This window comes from Lithobates pipiens, unplaced genomic scaffold (assembly GCF_037356315.1).
Source record: "Lithobates pipiens isolate NorthernLeopardFrog02 unplaced genomic scaffold, aLitPip1_a1.2 Scaffold_23, whole genome shotgun sequence".
Lineage (NCBI taxonomy): Eukaryota > Metazoa > Chordata > Amphibia > Anura > Ranidae > Lithobates > Lithobates pipiens.
The window spans coordinates 277200676-277210004 of NW_027507785.1; the positions used below are offsets into that span (position 1 = coordinate 277200676).

Genomic DNA, 9329 nt, shown 5'->3' on the forward strand with positions numbered 1-9329 from the left:
CTGTGTTTACATTTTCACAGGGGAGGAAGTTCGTCACTGGCCAGGAGCGATCGAGAGGGGATGGGCGGAAACCAACGGCCATCCCCTCATCGCCGATCGCTCCGGCACCGAAAGGGACCGCCGTATCTAGCGGGAGGGGGTCCGATCGGACCCCCCACCCGCTAGAAGGCATTCACGTACATTTACGTGATTATGCCTGCCTGTGCCATTGTGTTGACGTACATTGGCAATACGGCGGTCCTGAAGTGGTTAAAATCCAAAAAATTAAATAAAAATGAACATAGAAATAATAATAAAGATAAATAAAAATATAGGTAAAAATAAAAATGAAAAATTCGAATAAAAATGAAAAATAAATAAAATAATACAAATTGAATAAAAAAATATAAAATAAAACTATTATTAATCTACTAATCTTCTATAAAACAATTCATATCCAGTTCTACATTCAACCCATTCGGATTCATAGTATTCAATAAAAAAATCCAATAAGTTTCATTACGTGATATCTCCCTGCGTAGATTTTGAAATTCTCCAATTTTGATCTACTTTGTCTATAGCGTAAAAATTCAGGTGTCGTGGGTCTCTATTATGCGTGTTCCTAAAATGCTTTGAGACAGTTGCAGTTCACCAAATATGCACCAATTTCTGATGAATAAATTTTTGATGAATCGCTGATAAAGATTATTCACTGCTTTTGATATGTGGTAAGATATATATATCATTTAGGGTCAGCGCATTTACACTTTTCACTGTAATATTGCTTACCTCCCACTACTGGTGGGGGATTTATGACTGCAGCAGATATGCTATTTAAATAAAGATAAAGTTACACATTATTATAGATTTATATTTTTGCGCCGGTGAAACATTTTTCACATTTCTAGGTTTTTTACTATCAGTAAACACTTCACGGGCAGCATCAATGGAGGTATTTTCATTTCTAGCTAATAGAAGGCTAAATTTGGGTTCATTGTTTGAAAATGTTGATAATACCACAGCAGTGAACTTAGAACAGGGTTTTAAACAAAAACGCTATGGATAAACAGGTTAGGGTCTAGTGGGACATTGCCACACAGGAGAGATATAGGGATGCTAATATCACACCAAGGAGATTAAGTTGGGACGTGGGACCCAATGATGGGCTAGTAGATGAGGAACTTACCAAAATTTGGTATGGTTCTTTTAATGGATGTAAGAACAGATTATTGGACATCATCATTCAAAGAAGAAGGGTAAAACTAAACAAAATAGAGAGCAACATCAATAATATTAAGGAGAGTATGGTACGACATGTGGAAACCAATGATTATTAACCACTTCCCGACCAGCGCACGACGATGTACGTCGACAGCATGGCACGGGCAGGCATATTGGCGTACATGTACGTCCAATATTCGTTGCCGCCGTGCCATCGGGAGCGCGCCGCCGGCGGCGAGCTCCCGCGCTGGTCGGGACCCCCGTGAGTCCGGTCGCGGGACCCGCGGACTCGATCGCCGCGGGCATCCCCGCGATCGTCTCACGGAGCGGCCAAATGGAGGAAATGCTGTATAAACAACATTTTCCCATTCTGCCTAGCAACTAGTGACGTTGATCTCTGCTCCATGTGATTGGAGCAGAGATCAGTGTACACTAAATGAAAGCCCAACCCCCCCACAGTTAGTAACACACCCCTAGGAACACTTAACCCCTACACTGCCACCCACAGGTTAACCCTTTCACTGCCAGTGTCATTTACACAGGAATCACTGCATTTATATAGCAGTGATTACTGTATAAATGACAATGGTCCCAAAAATGTGTCAAAAATGTCTGATGGGTCCCCGACAATGTCGCAGTCACAATAAAAATCGCAGATCGCCGCCATTACTAGTAAAAAAAAAAATAATAAAAAATTATTAATAAAAATGCTATAAAACTATCCCTATTTTGTAAACGCTATAACTTTTGCGCAAACCAATCAATAATCGCTTATTGCGATTTTTTTTACCAAAAATATGTAGAAGAATACGTATCGGCCTAAATTGAGGGAAAAAAATGTTTTTTTATATATTTTTGGGGGATATTTATTATAACAAAAAGTAAAAAATAATGCGTTTTTTTCAAAATTGTCGCTCTATTTTTGTTTATAGCGCAAAAAATAAAAACCGCAGGGGTGATCAAATACCACCAAAAGAAAGCTCTATTTGTGGGAAAAAAAGGACGTCAATTTTGTTTGGGAGCCACGTCGCACGACCGCGCAATTGTCAGTTAAAGCGACGCAGTGCCGAATCGCAAAAAGTGGTCTGGTCCGGTCTGAAAGTGGTTAAGCAAGAGCCAGAAAACTACAGGGGTATCTAGTGAAATTGGATAATGAGGTAAAAAATAAAAGTAAAAAAATATCAGAGACAAAAAAAGATGTAGCGGGAAAGGTATATAAAATGGCAGGAAGATGACATTCTAATTAATTAAAATAATACTTCCTTGAATGAAGAAATGGAAGTACGAGGACCCACTATAGAAGTAGCTAATACCACAATGGGAAATATACCCACTACCAATAGGAACAAAATATCATACTCCACCTAGCACAAGTATCCATACCGCAGTAGCTCAGAATAAGGCCACACCAAATAAAATAGCAGGGAGAAATGGATCCAATTACTACCCAAACCACCCGCCGATGGGTCACTATACTAGACCGTGGAGAGGGGGACCCAGAGGCAGGGGTTGAGGCTACTATAGTCAAAATTATGGACCTTCACAGTGGCAGGGGATTAGAGAGCCCTACAAGCCACCCATACCCACCTACCAAGCGAACAGGGGGGGGTTGGAACAGAAAATCCACAAGACGGAGAGGCTGCAGAGGGGGAAGGAAAAAGCGAAAACTAGGTGAGGGTATTTTTAATTTAACAAGTATAGACTTTTCACAGGAAGAGCTACTAGTACTAGATAAGGTAATTAGATATGCACCAAGCAAATCTTTTAACCAATTCCAGGCCTTCATAGATTTACAAATATTTGTGAGGAAACTAAATTTGAAAAAAAAATTTTTTTTTAGAAAAAGGTGAAGCAACAAAACAACAGATTAGTACTAATTATACACATAGTCCGTTGAGAAACAGGTCTACGTTCAACCCAAAATACGATTCTAATCAGTATAAAGAAGTTTTTAAGAAAATGGGGGAAAAGGAAATTAAAGGTATTAAACCAAAACAGGCTAAGAAGCAGGACAGAGTGTGGCAGGGCATTAAGAAACTAGAAAAACTGAAAAATATAGTGCAGACAAGGGGGGGGGGGGTGGCTTTTTATTATTTTATTTTAACAAAAGAGGATTATGCATTGGAATTGGACAGGCTAGTTAATGATACGACAACTTGCCAACCATTAAGAACCCCAATAAGGAACTAAATTAAAGGAGTTTCCAAATAATGGGATTTCAAACAGAATAATTAACTAAAAAGAAAGTAGGTACTTGTTACCAGAGGCACCAAACGTGCCAGTAAGCTACCAGGTCCCAAAGGTACATAAAAACAAAACCAGACCACCAGGGAGACCAATTATTAGCAGAATTGGATCTGTCCATTACAGGTATAGAGGCTCTATAAAAAGAAAAAAAGAAATTAAAAATTAAAAAGAAATTGGCCAATCATTTGTAATGACCCCCATTTAAGCAAGATTCTACCATCCAAACCTAAGTTCATCTACAGAAAGGCGAGGAGAGTTAGAGATGGGATCGTGAAAAATTTACCTGACCCCCCTAAAAAGATGGTAACCTTCTTTGACCATAAGGGTTGTTATAGGTGTAGCAAATGTAAACCCTGCAGAATTACTAACAAAGGAACAAGAAAAACAATGAAATTCCAATCAAAAACGACAACATTTAAATATAATATTGAAAAACTCCTCACGTGCTGCAGTACCCACGTGATGAGTCCGAAAGACCGAAATTTCCCAAGGTAGAAATGCATTGGGGTATCTCCGTACCAAATGGTCATTTAGTCTAATATATTATGGAAACTGTATAAAATTATAAATTTAAACACTAATGTTTTGCAGTAAAATTAATATGATAATGCTATCTTCCTAACCAAATTTTTTGCTTTGTGTACACCAGAGCTCATATTTTAAACTCCTGTACATCAATGAAGTTTCGATTACCTTTTTGATTAATAAAATCAACAAATTTTTACACGAGTATCTGTCTCTCATTGCTGCTAAAAAGCCCCATGGTGAAATTGTTCGAATTTTTCCTATTGCAGTACCCATGTAACCTACATATTGGAATGTAATTGTGGATTGCAATAGGTGGGGAGAACAAAGAGATAACTCTCCATTAGGATAGGGGAACATATCAGAAATATAAGGAAGAGGTTCAGGCACCATAGTGCCTCAAAGCATTTTCGGAAACACACATAGAGACCCACGACACCTGAAATTTTACACTATTAACAAAGTAGTTAAAAATTGGAGAAATTCAAATCTACGCAGGGAGATATCGCGTAATGAAACTTACTGGATTTTTAAACTGAATACTATGAAACCGAATGGGTTGAATGTAGAACTGGATATCAATTGTTTTATAGAAGATCATTTTTTTTTTTTTTAAAGGTGTGGTTTACTACCGCTTTAAGGCTACATTTGTACAATATTGGAGGTGCACATATACAGTAAAATACATTCAGACTTGTGTTACCTGGCAAACCTATGATCAACAACAATTGGCTTAGCCAAGCACATTTTTATTGCTATGGGAAGGGGAACAAGAGACTCTGCTTGCATTGCTTATCTCAGAAGGGAACAGTTTGATCGGAACAAGTTTTTTTTAAGCTGTCTGATCAATATTGAATTGCACACCCAGAAAAACAGATGGTATGCATCTACCCCTCTCTTTCTGCACTGAATGTAGGTTCTTGCTGGTAGAGCTAGCAAAAGGCCCTGCTTAAAAATGTGCCTAATGCCGCGTGCACACGACCGGACTTAGGTCCGACAGACTTTCGACGGAGTTCTGACGGAGTTCTGACAGAGTTCTGACGGACTTTCCGAATGAACGGACTTGGCCACACACAATCACACCAAAGTCCGACGGATTTGAACGTGATGACGTATGACTGGACTAGAATAAGGAAGTTCATAGCCAGTAGCCAATAGCTGCCCTTGCGTCTGTTTTTGTCCGTCGGACTAGCATACACACGAGCGGATTTCTCGGTAGGAACTGGGTCCGGCGGAGTTCTGGCGGAAAAATTTGAAACATGTTCCATTTCTAAAGTCTGTCAGACTTTTGAAAATCAAAAGTCCGCTGCAGCCCACACACGATCGAATGGTCTGCCGGAATTGTTCCGTCTGACTTTTGATGTTGAAAAGTCTGGTCGTGTGTACGCGGCATTAGGGTACAATTTTTCAAATGACTAAGTGTATATGCGTGTCTACATGTATAGAATCTGCAGATATGTATGGCCCCAAACACAGGTCCCACTTTTTTATACGCCACTAAACTCAGCACACATGTTCATTCGTAGATGCAGCTGTGTGTATGGCTCCATCAATTCTTATAGTGTATATAGTATATATGCTGTGTGCATTTAAAGGTATGTTTTGGATGTCCATGAGAATAAGCCTTTACATGTAAAATCATTATCTGACCCAGCCAAAATCAGATGATGGCCATTTATTCTGTACAAGGAAGAGGCATCATTGGAAAATACATATGCATGAATGTATGTTTCCAGCATACAGTATACTTTCTTTATTGTTAAATTATTCCACTCCTATGAAACTAAACAAAAAGAACCTTGAAACTTCAATAATGAGCAAAATAAATACAAAAGGTGAGAGATAAAAAATTTACAGTACACTGATTTTGGTAAGCGTAGGAGAGGGAATGTGGAAAATGTCATTTAATTTAAGCGTTATGTATTACACATTGATCACTGTATTTGATAAATTATTTAAACATCTCTTTTGGAATCTCTGGTCTTGTTTGAAGTTTGGGGATTATTATCCAAGGCTGATTCACGATAATATTTATTGCCTATACATTGCTAATCCTTGAGGGAATAAGAAATATAGATTTATACATTTTTTGTATTTTATAAATAAATTTGAGTCCCATCAACTGCCATCCCCTGTCTAATGACAGTTATTTATAATACAAGTACAACTAAAAGGGTGGACGCCTAGATATGTATTAAAACTGGAGAGTGCAAAATCTGATGTAGCTGTACCTGATAGCTAATCAGCTTCTAACGTCAGCTTGTTCAATTAAAGTAGTTGTAAAGGCAGAAGGTTTTTTATCTTATGCATTCGATGCATTAAGATAAAAAAACCTTCTGTGTGTAGCAGCCACCTTAATATTTACCTGAGCCCCATCTCTATCCAGTAATGTGCACGAGTGCCTTGGCTGTCCGTGACTTTCTCTCCTGATTGGCTGAGACACAGCAGCAGCCCCATTGGTTCCCGCTGCTGTTAATCAAAGTCAGTTAGCAAATCAGGAGAGAGAGGGAGCAGGGTCGAACCGCAGTTCCATGTCTGAATGGAGACACGAAGCTGTGGCTCAGCTCAGCAAGTGGCTTGCTGTGGGGGCACTTGGCAGGAGGGAGGGGCCAGCAGCGCCGGTGAGGGACCCAAGAAGAGGAGGATCTGGGCTGCTCTGTGCAAAACCACTGCAGAGAGCAGGTAAGTATAACATGTCTGTTATTTTTTAAGAAAAAAAAACACAAGACTTTAGTATCACATTAAGCTTTGACAAAAAAAAACTAATTAACCTGGAAGCTGATTGGTTTCTTTGCAGAGTTGGACCAGGTCTTGCACTCAGTTTTAGTAAGTCAACCCCAAAGTTACTGTGCCGATATCCTATAGCTTTAACTTGGCAAGACAGCAGAATTATGCTAATATTTGCAAGTGCTGAATATAAAGTCCCCCAATACCTAAAAACATTAAAATAAATGATATACAGTGTATATATATGTAATATATACACACACACACACACACAGTTGTGCTCATAAGTTTACATACCCTGGCAGAATTTATGATTTTCTTGGCCATTTTTCAATCAATATGAATGATAACACAAACTTTTCTTTCACTCATGGTTAGTGTTTGGCTGAAGCCATTTGTTATCAATCGACTGTGTTTACTCTTTTTAAATCATATTCACAACATAAACTACCCAAATGACCCTGATCAAAAGTTTACATACCCCCAGTTCTTAAAACCGCATATTGCCCCCTTTAACATCAATGGCAGCTTGAAGTCTTTTGTGGTATTTGTGGATGAGGATCTTTATCTTCCCTTTGTGTCAACTTGTGTGTATGTTATCAGGCCAAAATCACCAAGGGTGTGTAAACTTTTGATCAGTGTCATTTGGGTAGTTTCTGTAGCCATTATAATTTAAAAAGAGTAAACACAGTTGATTGATAATAAATGGACACCAACCATGAGTGAATGAAATGTTTTTGTGTTCTCATTCATAATCTCTGAAAAATTGCCAATAAATCATAATATCTGCCAGGGTATGTAAACTTATGAGCACAACTGTCTATATATATATATATATATATATATATATATATATATAATATATAGCCCTGCTGTCTTGAAAAGACAAGTGAAAGTGTTGTTATTGGCCATTGAGGCCAGTGGGGAGGTTGGCAGTTGAGAAGATCTGAATGAACTGCTTTTAACCACTTGGGTACCGCGCTATTGCCGAATGACGGCATTAGCGCGGACCTAGATTGCCGGGACTACGTCTATTGACGTCGTCCCGGTTACGAGCGGCCTGCGCGCCCCCTGAGGGGCGCGCGCGGCGCGCTCTGTGATCGGCGAGTCCGTGAGACTCGCCTGATCACCGATCCGTGTAAGGGGTCGATCCCGACCCCTTATCACGTGATCAGCTGTCAGCCAATGACAGCTGATCATGTGATAAAACGGAGCCGGTAATCGGCTAGTATTCCTCCTCGCGCTGACAGCGCGAGGAGAAAAAAAAAAAGCCGATCGCCGGCGGCCGTGTTCGGGACATCAGTCCCGATCACGGCCAGCATATCCAGCGGACACCTGCCCCCTGCCAGTGCCCACCTGCCACCCGCAGTGCCATCCTGAAATAAAGTAAGTGCCCCCCTGTCAGTGCCACCCAGCAGTGCCCATAGTGCCCACAGTGCCACCCAGCAGTGCCCACAGTGCCACCCAGCAGTGCCCACAGTGCCACCCACAGTGCCACCCACAGTGCCACCCAAAATCTGCCTCAAAGGTGCTGCACCCCAGTGCCGCCCATCAGTGCCCAGCAGTGCCGCCCATCAGTGCCCAGCAGTGCCGCCCATCAGTGCCCAGCAGTGCCACCTATCAGAGCCACCTATCAGTGCCACCTATCAGTGCCCATCAGTCCCATCTATCTGTGGTACCTATCAGTGCCCATCCGTGCCACCCATCCGTGCCACTTATCCGTGCCACCCATCCGTGCCATCTTATCTGTGCCCATCTTTGCCCATCAGTGCCGCCTTATCTGTGCCCATCGGTGCCGCCTTATCTGTGCCTATTAGTGCCGCCTTAACTATGCCTATCAGTGCCCACCAGTGCAGCCTATCAGTGCCCACCAATGCAGCCCATCAGTGCCCACCAATGCAGCCCATCAGTGCCCACCAATGCAGCCTATCAGTGCCGCCTAATCAGCGCACTTCAATGAAGGAGAAAAATGACCCGTTTGCAAAATTTTATAACAAACTATTAAAACATGATTTTTTTTTTTTTTTTTTTTTTTTGCATCTTTTTTTGTTTGTTTAGCAAAAAATAAAACTCCGAGCTGTAACTAAATACCACCAAAAGAAAGCTCTATTTGTGGGAAAAAAATGATAAAAATTTCATTTGGGTACAGTGTTGTATGACCGCGCAATTGTCACTCAAAGTGCATCAGCGCTGAAAGCTGAAAATTGGTCTGGGACTGAGGGGGGTTTAAGTGCCCAGTAAGCAAGTGGTTAAACTAATTGATAAATACATTCTTTTAAGGCAAAACTGAAGTTTGTTGTAAGAAAAAATCAGCGGGCAGGCTTTTGGTGCAGAAGAGACATGCAACGTCTCTTCTACAATAATATGCCCCTGCCTGCCTGCTGTCTTCTCTGGTACTGTAAACGTAGCTGTGCATGCACGGGTGCTGGGATGACTAGTTCATGTGCATGCGAAGTAGCGACATCACCCCCCCTGCAGGCCAGTGAAGAGGCCTGAAGACAGCACTCAGAAGAAAACGTCGACGAGGGACCATTAGACAGGTAAGTATTCACCCTTTAGTTCTACTCTAAATTGGCATAGCATCTTTACTATTTCATGTATTTCTTTATTTTTCTTTATTTCTTTTTTCC

At 40.8% G+C, this 9329-nt stretch overlaps 1 protein-coding gene across 1 annotated transcript in view; it reads left to right on the forward strand.

The window, feature by feature from the left end:
• Positions 1–9329, forward strand: part of CYB5RL (cytochrome b5 reductase like) — a 63863-nt gene that overhangs the window by 46474 nt on the left and 8060 nt on the right. The gene's annotated exons all lie outside the window — the stretch shown is intronic.